This window comes from Trachemys scripta, chromosome 7 (assembly GCF_013100865.1).
Source record: "Trachemys scripta elegans isolate TJP31775 chromosome 7, CAS_Tse_1.0, whole genome shotgun sequence".
In the NCBI taxonomy this organism is placed as follows: domain Eukaryota; kingdom Metazoa; phylum Chordata; order Testudines; family Emydidae; genus Trachemys; species Trachemys scripta.
This window is the reverse complement of record NC_048304.1, coordinates 15,684,951-15,708,903: the sequence shown is the minus strand read 5'-3', so window position 1 is coordinate 15,708,903 and position 23,953 is coordinate 15,684,951.

Sequence of the window (23,953 nt, the reverse complement as noted above, 5' to 3'; positions counted from 1 at the left end):
TAGCTTACATTAGATCAAGCACTTGCTTTCTGAACGAAGAAACCAAATGGCAGAGTAAGTCAAAATGTCACTTAGCTCTAAATGCTTCTTCTTTATATTGGTTCATTTCCCAGATGTTTTATACAAGTCTGTTTTTCTCCTCTTTACTTTTGATCCACGATGCCCCATTTATGGGTTAATACAATGACAGAATGTTGTTGAATAACTTTACGGCCTCTGCTGAATCCTGCTGAGGCTTATGTCCTGCAGTGACTATATGAAACTTTGTGGCATTGCGCCTACACCAACCTGCGCTCCACTAGCAGATCTGTTCAAGGTACTTGTAGGGGGAGGGACATAGACTGGGAACATACTTCAACATTTCATCACATGTACATCAAACTACGGGGTTAAAAGGCCACTCAGTGTACTGGGCAATCACATGGCATTAGCCAGTGGTTCTCAACCAGGAGTACATGTACCCCTAGGGGTACACAGAGGTCTTCCAGGGCGTACATCAGCTCATCTAGACATTTGCCTAATTTTACAACAGGCTACATAAAAAGCACTAGCGAAGTCAAAGCAAACTAAAATGTCATACAGACAATGACTTGTTTATACTGCTCTGTATACTATACACTGAAATGTAAGTACAATATCTATATTCCAATTGATTTATTTTATAATGATATGGTAAAAATGAGAAAGGAAGCAATTTTTCAGTAACCGTGTGCTGTGACACTTTTGTCTTTTTCTGTCTGGTTTTGTAAGTTAGTAGTTTTTAATTGAGGTGAAACTTGGGGGTATGCAAGACAAGTCAGACTCCTCAAAGGGTACAGTAATCTGGGAAGCTTGAGAGGCACTGGTGTGAGACATAGTCATTCTTAACAGTGTGCAGCTGAAATTGTAACACTACCCCTGCATATAATGAATCACTTTCTTCACTGGTTAGCCTCCTCATAAGTCAAGCATCACTCTATCCAGAAGACTCAGGATATGCTGCTTCTTCACTTCCTCCTTTTTATACCACCTCACTCCACTTGGGGATAAGGGGTGGGGAACTTCAGCAAACTGTCTCCTCTTTACTCCCTGACCCAGGCAGCGACAGCAACTCCCCTCCTTTGCTCTGGAACTACTGGGGGACTCAAGTGAGTAACATCCTGTTGCCCTGACTGACTGCTATAAAGGGACTTTCTCTTCTTTCAGATGCTGGCAGGTCCACATAGTGAAATGAAAATGAAATGAAATTAATGGAGATATCCCATCTCCTAGAACTGGAAGGGACCTTGAAAGGTCATTGAGTCCAGCCCCCTGCCTTCACTAGCAGGACCAAGTACTGATTTTGCCCCAGATCCCCAAGTGGCCCCCTCAAGGATTGAACTCACAACCCTGGGTTTAGGTTGTGTCACATTGGAAGTAACTGATAGTAACTGTCAGGTATTGGGAGAGGTCTCCAGCAGTGGGATTTTGTTTTGCTTGGTTAAAACAGGAATTTATTATATCAAAGTTCCTAATTCATACTAGAGACCTCAATTGTGGCTCACATTTTATCTAGCTTTAAGAGTTGCTATAGGTGATTCTGGAAATTCTAGGTCACTGAGCCTTGCTTTGGTGCCAGGAAAAATAGCTGAGCGATATCACTAATGATTACATTTATAAAGCCCTGAGATACAATAAGTGCATTATAAACAGGAACAAACTGACACATGGTATCTTTTGTCTTTTTGTGCTTCTCTGACCTGTGCAGATCCTTTCAAAGAGCTAACAAAACAGTGGCTAAAGGTGAGGCCGTGGATATAACTTATTTAAACTTTCAAAAGGCTTTTGATAAAGCCCCTCAGAATAGGCTAATCAAAGGTTTCCAGCCTGATCTCCACCAACTTTGCTTCCTCTGGGCCCAGGACGTTAAGCTGCTTATCCTCACAAAACCTGTCTTCAACTATCAGGCATGGGTTTTATGGAGCACACAGCTGGCCCAGACATCCCCCGACCACCCTCCCACAGTTATTCTGTACAATACACGCTGCCTCTAATCCCTATTAATACCTCCCCCATTAGTTATTCTGTACCGTACACACTGCCTCTAGCATCTATTGTGCCCCAAGCCCAGCTGCCTTTGATCCTTCCTAGCTGCATTTCCAATACCAATCCTCAGCCCCTCTCCTTCCTGCTTCATGTATATAACTTATCCTGAGATCCGGCCAATATTTTCTTTCACCACTTCAGGTTATTTAACTCTTCCAGTGTGACATGTACACAATACTACATGCACCTTATTTTGATATGCAGCACTAGCTGCATTTCCCAAGTTGCCCTACTGAAGAGCCAACTGTGCCTACAGGGACTTTTGATGGCAGCTCCTAGCAGAGCAGAATGTGCCACTTTTTCCAAATATCTTAGGATTTTTATAAGGCGAGACCCATGCTCTTTGTGCATTTATCCATGTATATAAGGGGGAAAACAGGAAATGCTTTCTTTAAAATACAAGGGGATATGAGGGAATTGCTTAAATTGACAGGATCGATTGCTCGTAACTAAAGCCCAGCATCCCTAAAATTTGTGGGAGTCCAGAAAATAAGCTGAGATCAGAGTTTGACAAATGAACCCTCCTTTCATTACAGGATGAAGCGACATCCCAGTTCTGAACAGTCCCAGACTTTGGTATGTTTGAAAGCAGACCCAAGTTTTGCAGTACGAGCCCATCTCTAGTTTAATATTTTATGATGCTGGATGCACAACCAGAGAAGAGGCAGAAGGTGGGACACGCCTTGTAAGTTGGTTTGGGGCCACATTAAGGGGTGTGCTCTGTGCTACGTCCAGCTTCCACTCAGTGCTGCAGAGATGAGGGCTGTTGGGGAGCTGGTTATCGCTCATTGTTTCTCTGTACAGTCCTATGAGCAAGTTAGAGCAGCCTAAATGCTGCTCTACCATACACCCGTTGGGAGGGGGTTTCCTAAAGGACCAACTAAGGCTTGCCAGAGCATATGGCAATGTTTCCTTCCTGCCCTGATATGCTCCCTGTATTAGGGCTGCCAGGAGGGAGGTGTAAGAGCCACTGGGTATTGATATCCCTTTGCACCACCGGAGAGGCAAGAGGGGAGCAGAACAAGATTCCTCTCTTTGCATTAGAAGTGCAGGGAAAGTCAGTTAGCTTCAAAGACAAGTGGGAAAGGGGCAGGAAAATAGAGCAAGTTAGTTATAAACAGCCCCATGGAGTTACTAACTATATGCCCATCCCTCTGGGTGTAAATATCTATTTATGCACAAAAATGCTTCCTTTGTACAAACAAATGAAGAAAGTAACTACAGAAAGATAAACACTTAAATGTGAGACACAGCAGAATCTAGGACAGGAGCTCTCAGCCTTGAGGCCACAACCACACGGGTGTCAATGGAGTCCCAGCTATATTAAAGGTCCCAGCTATACTATATTAAAGGGTATTGGCGAGCGAGAACGTATCCAGGTATAGAGATGGGGCTCCCAGGGAGAAGGTTAAAAAGCACTGATCTAGGGAACCTGATGGCTTGGGAGAAAGATAACAATAGAATATGGAACCCTTCAAATTCAGATCACAAATTCAAACTCAGCCCAAGTCAGAAGTGACAACAAGTTTTTATTGCTGACAGCTGCTCCATTTAGTTACTTGATTCATCCCCTAGGGTTCAGGGAGGCACACCATGTAGCAGGGGTTACCCATGCCAGCAGAGACATCCCTCCCTAGCAAGAGCTCTGTCAGGGACATATATCTTTAAATTCTGGCTAGCAGGCCCCGTGTACTTGTATCACCCCATCTCCCAGGAGATCTGGTTATGCTCTCTGCCAGTCTTGATACCTCTGGGACCTGCACTGCTCAGTCCCAGGCCCTCCAATAGAGTTAGGATCATGAGTGCCTGGCAGCCCTGTCACCCTTACTTCCCCATCAGACGATGCACTGTCGCCAAGATTCTGCAGCCTGGGTTCTGCCCGCTTCCACCTCCATCACTAAATCTGCTGCTGAAACCAATTTTTGCTCTTAGGAAAATAAGCTGTAAAACCACTGTCATCAGCATTAAATACAATCCTGATTACTGAGCTTTGCCCTGTGGGATGCCTGCTGTTTTTCAATTTCCCTGTTATAGCCCTGTCTCCTAGTACTAAATCAGAAGTATTAATTTACTATGCCATAATAACGGCTTACTGTAGCAGTTAAAAAATGAGACATCATACCTTTGTCTTCTAGTCTCCTTCTACCGTTTACTCACGGTGATTGGAACCTAATTAAATTGCAATTTAAAAAGACCAGTGCATGCAGTTCACAGAACTGACTGGCAAAACACTTTGGTGTAATGATCAGTTGTGCCTTTAACGGCCCCAGGGCAGAATTTGTTTGCAGAAAGACGACTGTGTTATTAGTTGATTGGCACAGGGCACACCACCTTCTCCTAATCATTCTATGCACCACTAATAAATTCTGAGGCTCTTAAAGGCAAACAAATTTGAAGCATTTCCAGCAATTTAATTCCTCCACCCCTTATCACCGCCATCATTTTTTAATTATGCTGCTAAATTGAATTTAGCCTTATGAGATAAAGTTATTAGCCAAGCACATTGGAAATGGTTTACAGAAAAAGTGATTCTCTGCATTTTTCCAGAGATATTTGCCAAATAATTTCTGTTCCACTTAAACACTACATCATGTAGCTAAAAAATAATTTATTCTTTCATTAAAGCTTTGTTAAGAAAGGTTGAATTGCCTTCAAATTAAAAATATCTTGTTGCGCAGGTGACCGCATAAATGTTCCCTAAAGCCAATGGAGCAGAGTCTTGGCATACTCATATGGACAAACTGATGCTTTGCATTGGAAAGTAGCGTCACCTAAAGCTTAAGGTAATTATCAGAGAAAAACTTCCTTGAGGCATGATTTGTTAGACCAGTGTTTCTCAATGACTGGTCAGTGGACCAGCACCAGTCCCTGAGATCTCCCTGACATCGTTTAGAAAGGCAGCAAGCCGGTCCTTGGTATCAAAAAGGTCGAAAAACACTGTGTTAGACTGTCCCCCACCTTGGCTACTAAAATATAACTTACTCCTGTGATGAACTAATAGAGCTACCTGTGTCAGCTCAAAGAGGGTCTGTGCTACTGTGCTGATCTAAGCACTGCTGTTGACCCCTTGTGAGGGGTCATGACATGAGCATCACCGGGGATTTTCCTACACCCTGCCAGGTGGAGTGTACAGCTCCCCAGGATTTCTCCAGCACCCCCACACACCCCTATGATCAACTAGTTACATGCAATGTTCCTGTTGGGTTCTGGGAAGTGCACTGGTAAAGGACCCTCCCCCAGCCTATGAGGAGGATCCACTTGGCCCGGGACTCAAATAATGATGGGGGACAATGGGAAAAAAATAACAAGGACAGTTGTTGCCAATTTAGTCATTGATTCGAAATTTGAATTAAATCAAAACATTAATATACACTTTAAAAGCATACACAGTATATGATAAAATACTTGTACCTGAAAAAGCATAATGGGTTTGAAAAGTATGAACAAAGACTAGCTTCCTCACACTGCTGCTGTTTTTTATGACAATGTTGGCGCATCCGTTTTAGTGATGTTGGCCAACCTTACCATTTTAAATTATGAATTGTAAGCAAGGTCTGAGTGAGCTCTCCCCTGACAGCTAGTGATGAGCCAAAGAGTGGGGAGGAAAAGCCCCAGGACCAGAGTGTATTTACATGAACACACCTACTCTGCCTAGGTATCCAGCAGACAGAGCTGTATTGCCCAAGTGATCAATTTCAGCTGGTGTTGGGTTACAAATAACTTTAGTATTGAATGTGGGGGTAATAAAATGTTGTTATTGTATGAGTAAAGGGCAGCAGAACTGTGCTTAGCCTGTCCTGATTGAGGAGGTCACCCTCAGTGCTTAATTTGTGCTGATGAATGCACCGATGCAAATGGGCGTCAAGTATTAGGTCATTGTGGTTATCTTCATGTCAGTGGTAGGCCAAAAGATTATTTTTAGATGTTCGGGTTATAGAAGACACGTTGGCCGCATCTGTGACAACTCACATTTTAGAAGAATTAAATGCTTGTAAATTGAACCCCAAACAGATGCTTGTGCATTTGATGGAGCTGCAAACTTATCTGGAAGACATGGTGGAGTACAAGCTTTGCTCAGAGAAAAGTGTAACCCTAATATCTCCTATACAAGCTGCAGATGCCATCTACTCCAACTAGTGCTAGTACGAGCTGCAGAATCTTCAAAAGACATTTAAAAAGCCTTACATTTATGTCTTCATTATACTTTTTTTTTTAAGCAAGAGTCCAAAAGGATTGAATGTCTTGGGAAAAATAGAAGATATACTGGGACGGAAGTTCAAATTAGTCCAACCTGGAAAAACCTGCTGGATTTCTCATGAGTGATCTTTGGCTGTTGTCTTAAAATTACTGCAACTGTTATTACTGGCTTTGGAAAGTATCTGCCGAGATGGGACGGATCTAAGTAGTGAGGCCAGTGGACTACTTTTTCTACTAAGTTCAGAGAAGACTATGGCCATTCTTTCTCTTGTAAGTCTACTTATGAAACTACTTGGGTCATTAAACAATGCCATGCAGGCATGTGCTACAAAAGTAGTAGATCTTTGTCCAGCAATTGTAGCTACTTTGGGATCAATTAGAGAGATATCCACTGAAAATATACTGGAAGACGCAAAGACTTCAGTCCAGAAGTTAACTAATGAAGGCACTTACACTGAATTTTTAAGTGAAGAGGACAAGAAGTGTTTGTTAAGCCAGATGAAAAAGTACACAGACTTGATTCTTACAAATCTACAACAGTGATTTCTGGATTCTACTCAACCTCTGCGTAGCTTTTACAGATGGCTATCTTATAAAACATTGACCGTGGCGTGGAGTGAGGAACTATCAGCAATGAGGCTGCCATGTGATCAGGACCGACTAGAGAATTTGAACACAGAGTGGAATGTCATACAGTGAATTAAGATTTGACTTCAACTTCTTCATCACCACCACTAGTGGTTTGACCCAAACTTTGTGCTATGTTTCCTGGGATGAAAGAAATAGGAATACATCTCTTTCTACTGCCAGTCACAACAGCTATAGTTGGCGACTTCTGTTCAATGGGGAAAAAGAACACTCTTCTGCCTGATCATGAGCATATTATGAAGGACTGGAAGTACCAGATACACGAGAAGCCACCAAAGATGAATGCACTGCATTCGAGAAGTTCATTAACGGAGTTGTGCAAAAGTACAACAAGAAACCAAGAAGGATGTAACTGTAGTGCTTCTTAGTAGACTTGAATAGCTAACTTTAATTTGTGCAATGACTTTAAAACATGAGTTAAATCTAACAAAATGGCCATGAAACATTTTTCAGTTTTTATTATGATGACATATAACTCACCTTTGCCCACATGGTCTCACCCAGTGGTCCTCACCTCCCCACCCCACCCCAATTTCAATTCCTGGGGAAAACACTGAGTATCACAGACATTTGGTTAAAAGAGAGTCATCATGACAGCTACGGTGGAGCTGATACTCATCGTAAGCGAAGATCACAAGCATTATATAATTTAAAAAAAAAAGAAAGAAAGGGGAAAAAAACCTTACTGGGGCCCTTACTAGAGATTCTCTTTTTCGTCTTTCTTTCAGTATCCCCCATACATACTCCATGAGCTGGGTAGGATTTTTCTCCCGGTCTGTAGCTACAGTAGTTTGGGTTATTATCAATGGCTGGAATTTTCATTGACATTTACTTCAACAACTTTGTAGCCAAGACCTTGGTAGCTTTCTTTTGTGTTTCTCTTCTTTAAGTCATTTCCTGCTGCATTCATCATGACCTATTGTGTATCATTTCCCCATGACTAATGTACACAATTCACTTTGGCCATGCTCTTAAACTGTTCAGAAATCACGTTTGTAACTAGTTTCTATTATTTGCATGCTTTTATTAGCATGAGAATATCAACAACTGAGAACAAACAACATTCCTTTAAAATTCTCTTTTGAGAGTAGCAAATTTTGGAGGCAATGTCTACAGTATATAATTTACAGAATTACTGTAATTGATAAAAAGCAACAGAGGGTCCTGTGACACCTTTAAGACTAACAGAAGTATTGCAGCATAAGCTTTCATGGGTGAAAGACTAACACGGCTACCCTTCTAATACTGTAATTGATGTTACTGTTATATTGAGAGGTGGATAGCTTCTGAAGCTCTTTATACGACGTATTTGTTTTAAGAATGCCGCCTTCTCTATCATAATGGACCAAATCTAAAACTGTCCTTCATCAATGACCGAATTCAAATAAGTGGCCAGGCCAAGTTGTAGAGAACTTTTCATTTTTACATTTTACAAGTTGATGGATGAAAGAATTCTGATTAAATAGGAACTAGCCCAACCCTTTATCCAGACAATGAACTCAACAGGAGTCTTTTTGGAAGTGTGAAATGTCACACATCCTGGAGTAGAACTACCTTGAAGACAAATTAAGCACTTCAATGCTACCACCAAATAGCTTAAGTGGTAGGAACTTGTTCTTTTGAAGCAGGGAGCTCTGAGTTCTTTCCCTGCTACAACCACAAAGTGTCCAAAACGAGTACTCTCAGATATTCTAATATAGAAGTGTTAGATGACCATGATTTAATAAATAGTGATGTAATCTAATAAAATGGCCACCATAATATTATATGTGCACATGGCACAATAAAATGAAGGGCTAGTACCTTAAATTCACCTAGGTCCTTGGTTTAATTTTTGCTGTAAGATATATTCATGTTTTTAAGATGTTTAGTGAATTGACATACTGCTGTCAACTGTATCTTAGAAAAGACTGTTCCAAAATCTGCTTTGTTTGAAATGAATGTTGTTCATTGACTTGCATACAATAATTGGCACTATAATTTTATACCTGTCAAAATCTGATGTACACTGTTGCCTAATTGCTATTTTGTGTGCACATTAAGGTGTAAAGTCAATTTAACTGCTTTTGTAATTCAACGAATTCTGCTGTGAGGCTACAGAATGATAAATGCAGTTATCACCAGACTGCAATTTTGCTCTTTTTTGGATTTACTTACCTCAGATATCATCTTAAGGCAATACTGGACCTGATCCTGCAGGGTATTAAGCACCACCTGGCTGAGCACCCTCAAAAATCTGTTGACTTCAGTGAGAGTTTAGGGATTCCAGCACTTCTGAATGGATACATCTCTTGCATGATTGGACCCATGGTGACATATTTTTATTCTCCAAGTCTTGAAGACCAAAATAGTTGTGCATTACAGGCAAGAGTAATGCTTTCTACAAAGAGCTACCCTTAAAGTCTTCTCAGAAGATGCAGAATTCAGCTATCCACTTCCCAACTGGGGTCTGGTACTGACTATAGAAGATCAGTATTTGTATCTCTAAGCTGATTTCCTATTTTTCACCACTCAAGGTGGAATTAGCTGTGCTGGTGATGATCAAACATTAAAGCTCAACATGGTCTGGGATTCAAAAATCAGACAAAACCATGGATCAAAAATTGCACTGAAGTGAACCTCAAAAGACTTTTAAACGACGTATTATTTAGTTTTTGATGCATCTTCGCCTTTTGGTTTCTGCTGGGAGCAGAAAATTGGTTTTCAAAAAGACAGTTCTCATGGTATTTGTAACCCATGCTGAAGACAGAAGTACCAGACACTTTGCAGAAAGCCTCTTTTCTCAAGACACCACTCGAATTACTAGGTCAAAGAACGTTGGGCTTGTATACACAGTGAGTTACTGTATGGCAAAAAGGGACTTTCACTGTGCAACAAGCTGGTGCACTGTAGATTCACAGCCTAGTTGTCATGCAGTAATTTGTTGAGTAGACATGACTTTAAAGTGTAGACAGGATCAGCCATTTGATTCAGATAACCATCTGACATGTGGATGCTTACTTGAATCAAATGGCTGATCCTTTTGGGATTTTCCCATTACCAACTTTGTGGTAAGGCACATCTAAAATCAAGAGATAGTTTGAATGGGTATCAAGGGTGTTGGGAACTAGAGCACAACTTCACCTGCCTTACACCAAATATAGTCTTATTCCATATAGACCTTTAGCAAAAAGGTCTTACTAAGTGGTATGTATGAAATGTTGGCCAAGATCATTTCTATTATGTCTATTTTCTTATTCCATGCCTCAGACTATAAGAAGGTTCTCATCCTGTTTCCATTAAAATCAGTGGCAAAACTTCTCCAAAAATGTTTTCTATTATTGATACTTTTACCTGAGCCATGAATAAAATTAAGGAAGTTTGGAGGGCTACCATTAAATTTCATGTGTGTGCAAAAAAACCCAACACTATTTATATGTCCTAATTTTTCAGTGTGTTTGTTATTTTTAGAAGAGAAAACATTCAGTACATTTTCAGAACTTTTGCCTATGCTTTTATTGGCAATTGAAGTGGGTTGGTATGGATCCAAGATATAAAAGTAAAGAGATAAAGAACTTATAAAACAAAGAAAGAAATCTTATCATCAACAGGTAATAAGCAGTGAGGGCACCAACTCTATTGACTAGGGAACAGTACTACACTGTACCACTTGTCTGGGTATACTGCAAGAAAGACTGGAGACTTGTTATGGGTTTTAATCAGGCTGCAACTTTATTATATAGATGTCTGGGACTACCCGGCAGATTTGGAGGGGACGGGGGGTTGGCTCCTTGACGTATCAATCATAGGAGTCACCAACCCCCTCCCCCGCTCTGTTCCTTTATCTAGTACCTCCTTTTAAGTCCTTTACCAGGCCATTTATCTGGTCACTGGCTGCCCTCCTTATGGAGTACCTGCACTGAACATCTGCCCAACCTTACAAAATGAGTTGCGACATATGGCCTACCACCTTTTCTATTCACCGGAAAAGGTCTTCACTCACACCCGCTGTGGGGAAGGGGGAAAAAAAAGAGACTTGCTCCACCCGGGTTTTGTACCTTTATGCACATTCCTGGGGGGAGGGGAGGCAAGTCATTGCTGCAAAACTGACCACTGACACCTTTTTTACAGCAGTTTCTGACCTCCTTCCTCCCCACCCACAAAGCAGAGCTGCCATTTCTTGGGTAAGCCCAGACAAATTCTGGCACAACCCCTTGAGTTGTGGTGCAGTCCTTTGCAAACCCACAGCTCAGCAATTTACAGCAACTGTTAGGGGGAAAAGCAAACAACCAAGCTTGCATATGACAGATCTGTCTTGCATACAATATCTAGGGGGGAAATAAATGTTATGCAAATTCACAAATTAGTCTCTAGAATTCTAATATGGCATAAGTTAACCTCATGTCCAGCAAAAGTTATGATAAATGTCAGATGGAGACTTCAGAGACAGATTTGATTTAACTAGTGGGCACAGGTGTCTAAGCAGCTGCGCTTTCCAGCTTCTGTGCTAGATGAGACTGAATCTAGCTAAAAATGTTGCTATTGGGAAGTTAAATGACATTCAAAAAATATTGCTTTTCTGTCCCTGATGTTTCAGAGATTGTGCAGCCCAAAAATTAGGTTAAGCTAGAATTAATTCCCCCTTCAATTTACATCAGATGTGCCTGTTGCAGTAATCCATTTTTCAAATGCATGCTGTAATGTTTAGTATTCCTAGAACTTCTGACTTTTGAAGGGTTAACCCTGTGAAGCCTTCTGCTGCCATGGATTGTACTTTGAAGCCTAATAGCTTCAGTTGGTTTGAGAATCATAACTTTGATTAGCAGCAGTTATATACTGGACAAGTTGTGTCAAATGAAAGGAGGTCATTATTAAGAATAGAAGGAAAGGTGCTGGAAATCAGTCAAAATGGCTGAATAAAGCTGAGTTAGCAGGCCAGTCAGGAAAATAAAGGTCAGGAGAGAGAGGCTTTAGATCTTCATATCACTGCAAACAGTGGGATCACTAGGCTCTGATCAAGCATGACAGTTCCCAATGATAACTAAATAAAGCTACATTATTATTTCCAATATGCCATCAAGGTGAGTTTGTGGCTTGCTCTACACACTTGCTCAAGGGAGGAAGGTCATGTAAGGCAACCCCTTTTGCAATACTGCAGGGGCTGCCCACATTGTGGGTTACAGAGTACGGGAGGGAGCAGCCTCTATGGGGCCACTACTTACCATCCCACACAGGAGGATGGGGAGCAGATGAACAGGTGGGGGCAGAACACCTTAACTTCACCCAAAATGTGCCAGCCAGTGCAGTTGCACTGGTGCAGAATGGGAAGTAACCTGTGCAGTTCTAGGGATGGCGTAGCTTACTCCCTCCCTGCAGCAAGGAGGAACCAGGTTCTGTATTGTGACTTGAGGGACTGAATTGTGACCTATCTGCCCCTCGGCTTGCATTAACTCCCTATTTGACAGTGAGTTTGTAGAGGACTGAGCCTTTGCTTCCTAGAACAATGAAGAAGAAGAAATAAGTTTTTATGTAGGTTGTGGAGTTCCTGATTGATTGATTATTTTAATGCTGGTGGGATTTTTATTGTTATGGTTGTATTAGTATTTATGTGTTAGGATGCTAACTGCTCTGTATCCGCATATTTTTATTATTTAAAAGCTAAATAAGCAAATGCTTAATAGTAAGGGGTAGTCCTCTTTATTTATCTAAGGCAAATTTGACCTTCCTCTCCCACCCCCAGGATAACGACTGTTTACCCTGTTGGGTTATAGACAAGGCTAGGGTGGCTAAGGTGCTCCTAGCCCCAGCACAAGGCAGAGCCACCTCAAAGATGCTCTCTTATGGCAGTCCCGCAGGACTCTGATAGCAGTTAAGTGAACATGCAGCGATAGTGGCTTCCCAGCTTAAACCCTCTTTTGCCACACCACACCTGGAAAGCTACAAAGGGACATATGAGCAATGCATAGAAGTGCGTAGAAGACTTAGCTGGCCTATCAGTCTGTCCCTGCAGAACTCTGTGCTGGATTTACAGACAGGCTCCACCTATAACATTTGGATCCAGTTCTCAACCACCACACAGTTTAGTGGTGATTGGATGCAGCGTTTTTGCTGGTAGAGTTAGAGAGGGGTACCAGCCATGCACTTTGAATGTGGTGGGTTTGAGTTCTGAAACCACCCATATTTCAGAAGTGTTCAGTTCTGAGGGTTTGGCTCAGGCTCTCTCTACTTTTACTGCTCTACTCTGTCAATCATATGTATATAAAAACCAACAATATACCAATTCCATGAACAAATATCAATGTAAGTAAATGTAATCATCCCAGGTAAGTGACATAGACCCTGCAACCATTCCCTCATATAAAAGCCTGAGCAAACATATGACCTTTACAGCATGTCCTGAAGACATTCAAGCTCTGTTGAAAATCTTGGCAAAGCAATTTTAGAGTCAAGAGCTCTCCAATAAATGCCCTGGTGCCATTGTTTTGACATCTAGCAACTACTAGTTATGACTCCCTAGATGATCGCAAGGTAGGCAGAGACAGAGACGCATAGAAAGCTAAAACCTGAATCATACAGGTACTTCTGACTATCCACAATGTCAAACTACACCTAACGCACATTGCAATCTTCCTGATGTTATTCTGGAAAAGACCAGGTACCAAGCCAACTTGTACGTCCCTGTCTTGCTCCCAATATACATACATTCTCCTGTCAGACAGCCTTCGGCTTGATTAGAGCCTGAATCTATATGGAGACTGTTGACATTTTAAGAATATAAGAACAGCCATACTGGGTCAGACCAAAGGTCCATCTAGCCCAGTATCCTATCTTCAGACAGTGGCCAAATGCCAGGTGTCCCAGAGGGAATGAACAGGTAATCATCAAGTGATCCATTCCCTGTCACTCATTCACAGCTCCTGGCAAACAGAGGCTAGGGACACCATCCCTGCCCATCCTGCCTAATAGCCATTGATGGACCTATCCTCCATGAATTTATCTAGTTCTTTTTTTAACCCTGTTATGGTCTTGGCCTTCACAACATCCTCTGGCAAGGAGTTCCACAGGTTGACTGTGTGTTGTGTGAAGAAATACTTCCTTTTGTTTGTTTTAAACCTGCTGCCTATTAATTCCTTTTGGTGAGCCCTAGTTTTTGTGTTATGAGAAGGAGTAAATAGCACTTCCTTATTTACTTTCTCCATTCCAGTCAATAATATCTCCCCTTGGTTGTCTCTTTTCCAATCTGAAAAGTCCCAGTCTTATTAATCTCTCCTCGTATGGAAGCCGTTCCATATCCCTAATCATTTTTGTTGCCCTTTTCTGAACCTTTTCCATTGATTTTGAAGATGGTAAAAGACCAAAGAAAAAAGAACAACAAAAAGAAGAAATCAAACTTCTACCCTGGACTGACTTTTGGACTGAAATGAAGTATGGCAAGATTAAACACATGCGCTCACTCCTATGGGAAATCCACTGCCAAAACAAATCCTGATTTTTATGGTAAATTATTTAAGCCAACTCAATTTTATGTGAAACTGTAAAGCTGCCAGAAAGGAAAAATTTAAAGACTATAATGGACAAATCTTGGTACATGTGGAAAGAGAGCTTTTTAGAGACAAGCTGACAGTTTGTGTTATATTGAGGAATAGATAATGAATCACCAAGTTTAGAGACCACCGATGTATATTGTGAGCCACTATATTCGCAGCATATCACAATATTAACTTTTACATGAATATTTTATTCAAATGTTATTCCATCTCTTGGTCAGCTTAGTGGTTTTGTTCTTTTACCCTGGGGAGAAAAATAATACAAAGATTTCTTTTAACAAAGACCCATAACAACGGAGGAGGAAAAAATTAGCTGGTGCCTTCACACTAGCAGTGAATAGTGAACCAGAATCACATAAGTAATATGCTTAGAATTTAGGGGGCACATCTCTATGGGGTGTGCAGGGCTTTGGCAATTTCATGAACAAGGGCATAAATTAGGGTTGCCAGATGTCTGGTTTTTAACCAGAAAGTCCAGTTGAAAGGGGACCTGTGCAGTGTCCAGTCAGCACGGTTGACTGGACACCAAAAGTCCAGTTACCGCAGTAACCACTATTGGCCTCTGCCACTGGGAGGGCGGAAAGAGCAGCTACTGCTGGAGGAGTGAGGATCCTAACAGTGCACAGTGCTTGAGGAGCAGGGCCAGCAGCTGGGCTTGTCGCATGTGATGGCCCATCCTGCCTTCTCAGTCTTCCAGGGCCCCGGTTCTCTCCAGCCCCTCACTCCCTGTTCCCGCCCCGCTTCATCCCTATTAGGCAGGCAGGCTCCGCGTCAGCTCCTCCCACACTGGCTCTGCAGGTGGAAGGTGAATCCTAGGGGAGGGGAAGTAAGTGACAGGGGGGCTTGTGGTATTCGATTTTGAAAAAATGGAAAGTTGCCAACCCTACCATAAATGTGGAAGGCATTCATAGACCATGGTAATAGGGACCATATAAATGGTTAGGCTGATAGAATGGGAGTTTTATCTGCATCAGGATTGCAAGATTAGGCCCAGATTAGGCCTCTAGTTGTGTAGCTGCCCACTGCTCTATCTTTCAGTGCCGTGAAACAAACATATAGCAAGGCCATGAGCTAAACGCCTGTTTGATAAGTTAGGCCATCAGAAGAAGTATGAAGTTGTTTTTGGTTAGCAATGCTATTTAACTATATTAGCGTCTCTCTGTTCTAAAAAACATTAGCTGCTGGAGAGCCATTTGTTTTTAAGTTTAAAACTATTTTCTTTTATATTCTTTGGTACAATACAAAGTAATCTTTTCTCTGTGTATTTGTAGTCTTAATACATTTAAGCAATTAATCCATAACGTGACAAAGGCAGCATGAAAACAGACATGCAGCTTAGTTTTAATAAGCGCTAATACATTTATGCTGTGTTTTGGCAGACCAGCCTTCTACAAACATTTGGCTTCCCAGAGCATATCTATGAAAATTAACGATCTGTCACCAGACTTGCCTATGTTCTAATGAAGTAGTTAGTCAAGTATGAGTGAAGTCAGTGTGAGAAGCTGCCTTCTCCCATTCACGATAAAGCCTCTCTCCCTCCAACAAATTAAATTAGGTGAGTAAAAATTTAATTACTGCTGTGCACCAATTTTGCATTCGTGATCAAATAAAAGTCTTTGTAGGGTTTATAGTAAAGAAGTGGGAGAGACACAAGATAAGCCAAGCATTTAAATGCATTATAAATGATTGTTGTTTTCTCCAAGCAAAGTGCTCACGGAAAAAAGTTTTCCCTCTCTTTCTAAAATAAAGGAAGTATTTTCCAATAGCCTAGTGGCACCATTCCCTTTTCAAAACCTCAACCAAAGGATCTCAAGGAGCTTCAGATATTCTGATATCCTTGGAAAAAAGAGACTGAGCATGACTCAGCAGCTGAGCTAGTAAACTAGATTTGCTGTTTTTTTCAGAATGGGAGCTACATTTCTAAGTGTTGTACTATGTCTAAGCAGGGAAGAATCAGAGCAGCATTAGATATTTCACTATATGGGTGTAACTCCAAACTCTGTTCTAACTCCATCCAAAAAACCTGTGTCATCTAACAGGGGGAAAGCCAACAAGTTCCAAAAAATAATATATACAAACCTTGAATGACGAGAGTCCCCACCCTGTTCTGAACAGCGGGCAGGTGGCTGGTCTGGCCGGAGCCACGAAGCGGGGACTGCGGGGGGAGCACACATGGGCACGCAAGATTGAGGGCTCAGTTCATAACTGGCACATTGTCAAAGCCCCGTGTTAGCAGTGAGGTGAGGGAGACAGAGGGGTTGGAAGCCCATGAGGAATATTCCTCAAGGAAACACGCTTTAGTATTAATTACAAAGAGAAAGGCACAACTAACCGGCCATTTTTGCTAACCTGCACTAGATATTGGCCCAGGTTCACACAGGGTATATTCCAGCTGGGACAGAGGGTTTTAGAGGGAAAGTCCCCCTGGGGGTGGGTGTGAAGAGTTTTCCTGTATATAAGGACAGTGTTTTCCCCTTTTGAAATAGATGAATATAGACTGTATACCTTGTGTTATTTTTACTTAGTACATTAGTTGGCAGCCGGTTTCAAGCGGAGTGCCCCAAGGATCAGTCCTGGGGCCGGTTTTGTTTAATATCTTTATTAATGATCTGGAGGATGGTGTGGACTGCACTCTCACCAAGTTTGCAGATGACACTAAACTGGGAGGCGTGGTAGATACACTAGAGGGTAGGGATCGGATACAGAGGGACCTACACAAATTAGAGGATTGGGCCGAAAAAAACCTGATGAGGTTCAACAAGGACAAGTGCAGAGTCCTGCACTTAGGACGGAAGAATCCCATGCACTGCTACAGACTAGGGACCGAATGGCTAGATAGCAGTTCTGCAGAAAAGGACCTAGGGGTTTCAGTGGACAAGAAGCTGGATATGAGTCAACAGTGTGCTCTTGTTGCCAAGAAGGCTAACGGCATTTTGGGCTGTATAAGTAGGGGCATTGCCAGCAGATCAAGGAACGTGATCGTTCCCCTTTATTTGACATTGGTGAGGCCTCATCTGGAATACTGTGTCCAGTTTTGGTCCCCACACTACAAGAAGGATGTGGAAAAATTGGAAAGAGTCCAGCGGAGGGCAACAAAAATGATTAGGGGGTCTCAAGCACATGACTTATGAGGAGAGGCTGAGGGAACTGGGATTGTTTAGTCTCCAGAAGAGAAGAATGAGGGGGGATTTGATAGCAGCTTTCAACTACCTGAAGGGGGGTTCCAAAGAGGATGGAGCTCGGCTGTTCTCACTGGTGGCAGATGACAGAACAAGGAGCAATGGTCTCAAGTTGCAGTGGGGGAGGTCCAGGTTGGATATCAGGAAAAACTATTTCACTAGGAGGGTGGTGAAACATTGGAATGCGTTACCTAGGGAGGTGGTGGAGTCTCCTTCCTTGGAGGTTTTCAAGGCCCGGCTTGACAAAGCTCTGGCTGGGATGATTTAGCTGGGAATTGGTCCTGCTTTGAGCAGGGGGTTGGACTAGATGACCTCTTGAGGTCCCTTCCAACTCTGATATTCTATGATTCTATGAACTCAGTCCTCACGAATAAGTGTCTGAATGAGGGCGGCCAAAAAACAAAGAATTTAAATTTCTCAAAAAATGTTACAGAGAGTCCTGTGGCACCTTTAAGACTAACAGATGTATTGGAGCATAAGCTTTCGTGGGTGAATTCCCACTTCGTCAGACGCAACGGTATTCACCCACGAAAGCTTATGCTCCAATACATCTGTTAGTCTATAAGGTGCCACAGGACTCTCTGTTGCTTTTTACAGATCCAGACTAACACGGCTACCCCTCTGATACTTCAAAAAATGTTGAGGTTTTAATATGTGGTTCCATTCCATTGCAGAACATAACCAAGCCCAAGTGTTTATTAATGGTAAATAGCCTGGTTTTCCACATGACATATTGTCCAGTTTCACTTGCAGAATGACAGCAGCAATAAAAATGTTACAGCATTAAATTATATCTTGTTTATTAAAATCACCCTACTTTACCTACTATAGAGCGAATGTTTTAAAAAGGACAGTTGAACTGAAACTAAACTAACACACTTAACATATCATTACTGGCTGAAAATAGAATTCAGCTTCATTGTGATCTTGCAGTCCTTACTCAGGCAGAAACTCTCTGAGTTCAGTAAGGCTTTTGCAGGATTAGGGCTCCATTTATTTTGCTGGTGGTGTGATCTCACTACCAAACAATTTCGAGGTCTCCTTATGTGAGACTAAAGTGTCATCACTCTAATCTTTCGTGGGTAAGAACCTCACTTCTTCAGATGCAAGTAATGGAAATCTCCAGAGGCAGGTATAAATCAGTGTGGAGATAACGAGGTTAGTTCAATCAGGGAGGATGAGGTACTCTGCTAGCAGCTGAGGTGTGAACACCAAGGGAGGAGAAACTGTTTCTGTAGATGGATAGCCATTCACAGTCTTTGTTTAATCCTGATCTGATGGTGTCAAATTTGCAAATGAACTGGAGCTCAGCAGTTTCTCTTTGGAGTCTGGTCCTGAAGTTTTTTTGCTGTAAGATGGCTACCTTTACATCTGCTATTGTGTGGCCAGGGAGGTTGAAGTGTTCTCCTACAGGTTTTTGTATATTGCTATTCCTGATATCTGACTGATTGCGGCTTTCTTTTTTTTTTTTTCCGCCGCTTGGGGCGGCAAAAATCCTGGAGCCAGTCCTGGCTACGACCATGTCAGACAAAAATCAAAAACCTGTTCTCTTATCTTAATCTCCTAGTATTCTTGCAGGTCATCTTTTTTTAAATGCATATGTCAAAGAAAGTACCAATGTCTCGTGCCAGGCCACAGCATAGTGAGGAAACTCGTTGACTTCTGATCACAAAATGACAAAGCTTACACCACTTTTGCTCTTACGCCTTAGTGTTAAAAGCTCAGTGGAGCTTTTTCATGGATAGGCTGTTCCTCCTTGTGCTTCACTTTTTGCCTGTTTATCTTAATTTCCATTTGTAATCAATATATTTTCAGATGTGAATCCATTTCTTTCCATGGTTATCATTTACTGCCATGTCCCATGTACTGCTGCATAAACCTAGTTAACATACTATTATACCAAGGTGTTTGTACTTAGCAACAAGATCACCACCCAAATCCATCAGAATAATCCCCGCCGCCTTTGCCCGCTCTCCCATGCATCGTGGCATAGGTGCATCATATGCAAGTTTCACCTTTTAATGCTGGAAGCATTAAATACTGGACTACATGGAGTAACAGCCATGAATAGTGAACATAGTGAATCCTGTCAAATGTGCAGAATCCTTATCGGAAGCTGATTCAGATGATTAGATACTGAAAATTTCTGTCGGTACATTTCTATCAATCATTACAAGGACTTCTGATTGCTTAAACTGCCCATGGCTTAGAAAATGTTTCATTTAAAAAAATACATTTGTCTTTAAAAACAGCACAGTACTCCATTATCATGAATACATTTTAAAAAGAATAACACTAATGAGATGAAAAGAACATCTTACTAAATCACATTCCTTAAACTTTATAGAATTGTTTTCAATCTTCTTTACACAAATGGAAAAGGAGAATTAATTATGCTCTGGATATATATTTTCTGTCTCTTTGGCCACCTCCTTCCATCATCAGAACTCCTCATTCCCACACAAATTACATCTGGCTCTACCTACGCTGGTAAAACTCTTCTCGCCCTCTTCCACTTTCTCTGCGTTGGCAACCTAGCGAAGCCATGAAACAGAAGCCTAACAGAGGTGGTACGTGTATCTTCCTAAAAGGCTTCTTGCTTCCTGTTTCATAACTTAATCACACCCCCTGTTCCTTCTAGGTAAGTTATGCAACGATTCAACTCTTCCCTCAGCAAGGATAGTGAACTGAGCTTCCTTCAGCAGTTCAGTTAGTGGTAAATTCTAGGCAAGTCCATCTGATTGATGTAGAATAACACGGAGCTCCTTTGCAGCAGTTTTTCTTGGTCCTTCTATAATTCTTTCAGGAAAGGAGGATAAAGTAAAAGGGACATTGTATTATTGTTATTCATAGTATCTTTGCTGAGAAGTTGGCAACCTACAACATTAGTCAGTGTACCATTTCTATACATAACCCTTGAAATCAGACATGGCAAGATGGAGTTCATGCTTGCCCCAGTTGACTATTGTCCTGCAAAGACATATAGCAATCCATGCTTTAATTGGAAACTGTGGTTAAAGCGAAGAACTAGGAGTCAAAACTCTTACATTTTTATTACCCAACTCTGCCAAATGTTGATCAACACATTTACTAACCACTATCAATCTCTCAAACAGTAAGTGTAATCCAAAGTACTGTTACTGAGGTGGAGCACAAGGTGCTGCAGCTGTTTTGTTGTATAGTAAACTAGAAAAGCAGGAGGTCTTCTCCACAACAACAGAAGAAATGATAGACAGCATGCAAAGTCAGATATGCTTCATGTTCCAGAAACAAAGAAAACAGAACCCACAGTGACACCAGCCACATCTCTCTTCTGTGACTTCCCCTCTCTCACTATGTTTAAGTCTAACAAGGCATTGGGTTATGGACCAGTGCATTCAAAAACAAAAGCTTTTCTCTCTTCCTGGGTACTTCCAGTCAGATCATACATCAAATAAATCCCCAGAGACAAAGTGAACTCTCTCAGCCTCCAGGAGGATTTTCAATAATAATACAAATGGTTTTGAAAGCTGTAAAGAAAAACAAACCAGTGTTAAATGGTTATTTGCACTTTTCCCGTCTTTGGTGTGAGGACTATAGTTATACAATTGATATCTTGCTTTCTGTGTACCTATGCCTTTAAATATCCAGGATTCTTGTCTGAAGAGGAAGTTACCATTTTGTGAGGCAGAGGTGAGGCAGCAGGTAAAAATAGGAGACACACACTGTGCTCTCTCTCTCTCATGGAGGCTATTTTAGTTCCTTTTTGATTTGTCAGCACCCTTACAAGAAAAAAAGATTTTTAACCTGAAACTATACGGTTCCTTTGTGTCAATGGCAAACCAGTGACTTTCAGACTGAGTCTTGTGTTAATGAGAAAAAACAGAAAAGCATCGTATTTCCTTCTGTTAGTGTGTTGTGGGATTTGGGGGAGAAACAGTTAACCCAGCAGTTTGAGAAGTTGCCCTCTCTCCTTTATTTTTCCCTATTTCTAATGAGTTAACCAAAAATGTTCCTCAATATATTTTTGTAGACTATGCTGTCTATTCACCACTTAATAATTCAAAGCCATTCCAAATGGCTTCAATGGGAGTTGCATGTACATCAATGAGATAATTGTGATTAAGCCGTGCAAGCTTCCCCCTCTCCCTCTCCCTCCCCTAGCTTCTCCAACCTAATATGGGCCAAATAAGATTGGGCACTAAAGTGTAGAATTTGCTGCTTGCTCAGTGAGTTCAATCTGGATGATGCTCTCACCATTCACACCTGCCATAAACAGCGTGCCCTGAGCCTGAACAATAGAACATATTATAAACAGAGCTGAATGATTAGATTTTCAATAGTTTGTTTTATCATCATTGTTCAATAGGCCTTATTTACTGCACATTATTCAACCTCTTCTCTGAATGCAGACAATTAATTCCCATATTGGCTTTTCTATAGTGTTCATCACTACACTATCTGAATGCAGCACATACATTAATGAACTTATTTTCACAACACTCCTGTAAAATGAGGTGCTATCATCTCCATTTTACAGATGATAAACTGAGGCACTGGGAGATTAAAGTCAAAAGTTTCTACTAATTTTGGGTGCCCAATTTGAGACTCCTATGACTGGATTTTTCATTTAGCATTTTATAGCACTTTATATTTTCAGAGCATGGATCCAAATTATTTCTGTTGTAGCAGTAAATACTCAAGTCATGCACCCATAAAAAGAGAAGTGCACAACTAGTGACCAACTTTGAGAAGTTTGGTTTAAGTGACTTGCCCAGCATCACATAGGAACTTTATGGCAGAGGCAGGGATGGAATCCAATTCTGCAGGATGGTATTCAACGTTCTTCACCACAAGATCCCTCTTCCTGGAATCCCCTGCCTCATTCATACCTTCCAACTTCTGCAACAAATGAGGCAGGGGCCTACAGCCACCAGCCTCTTTCACTGCACAACCAGGATTCATCCCCAGAGCATGGTCCGTCTTGTGCATTGACTGAAGCTGGGGTGTTGTGAGAAAATTAGTATGTGATCATGTTACTAAAGACTGTCTTGTAATGCATACGCACAAGGCCATCAAATTGGCTACTTGCATCACAGCAGCCCCCACAGTAGATTTGCCCACTCCAAATTGATTCCCGACTGACCGGTAGCTGTCTGGCGTTGCAAGCTTCCACAGGGCTATCGCCACTCGCTTCTCAACTGTGAGGACTGCTCTCATCTTGGTATTCTGGCGTTTCAGGGCAGGGGACAGCAAGTCACAAAATTCCATGAAAGTGCCCTTACGCATGCGAAAGTTTCGCAGCCACTGGGAATCATCCCACACCTGCAACACTATGCGGTCCCACCAGTCTGTGCTTGTTTCCCTTGCCCAGAATCGGCGTTCCATGGATAGAACCTGCCCCATTAACAACATGATCTCCAAAGCACCGGGGCCCGCGGTTTGACAGAATTCTGTGTCCGTGTCCATGTCCATGTCCTCATCACGTTTGTCACTGCGCTGCCGCCGCCGCTGCCTCCTCGCCTCGTTTTTCTGGTCCTGGCTCAGCATAAACTCCACGAGAACGCGTGAGGTGTTTACAATGTTCATAACTGCTGTCTTGAGCTGAGCGGGCTCCATGCTTGCCGTGGTATGGAATCTGCAGTGTTCACCCAGGAAAAAAGGCGCAAAATTGTTGTCTTCCGTCCGTTGCTTTCATGCAGGGAGGGAGGGAGGGGTGAGGCTGTACCCAGAACCACCTGCGACAATGTTTTTTGTCCCATCAGGCACTGGGATCTCAACCCAGAATTCCAATGGGCGGGGGAGACTGCAGGAACTATGGGATAGCTATGGGATAGCTACCCACAGTGCAACGCTCCAGAAATTGACACTAGCCCCGGTACACAGACGCACACCGCCGAATTAATGTGCTTAGTGTGGCCGCATACATTCGACTTTATACAATCTGTTTCCCAAATTCGAATTATATAAATTCAGATTAATCCCGTAGTGTAGACACATACCCTAAGAAGCAGTTGGCTTTTAGCTCATACCGCAGAGGCTCATGCACTAAGCTCCAGAAGTCCCCAGTTTGATCCTGCCCGCCAACAACCGAGGTCTTTTGGAGTTACACAAACATCAGGGCAACCAGTCCTTTGTGCTTACACAGCAGTGAAAACGTGGCAGTGATGGTAATGAGATCTAATATCCTACAGTATCTCCAGCAACAAGAATATAGCAGTCCATTTTTCAAAGTGGCTTCTTTGTGAATATGCTTTGTTGCAGCATGAAAATAACCTCTCCTTTCAATGGCTAGCTCATTTTTCACATACACAAAAACAGAATTATTTTTTCAAGCAGAAAGGACAGTTGTAGCAGGGA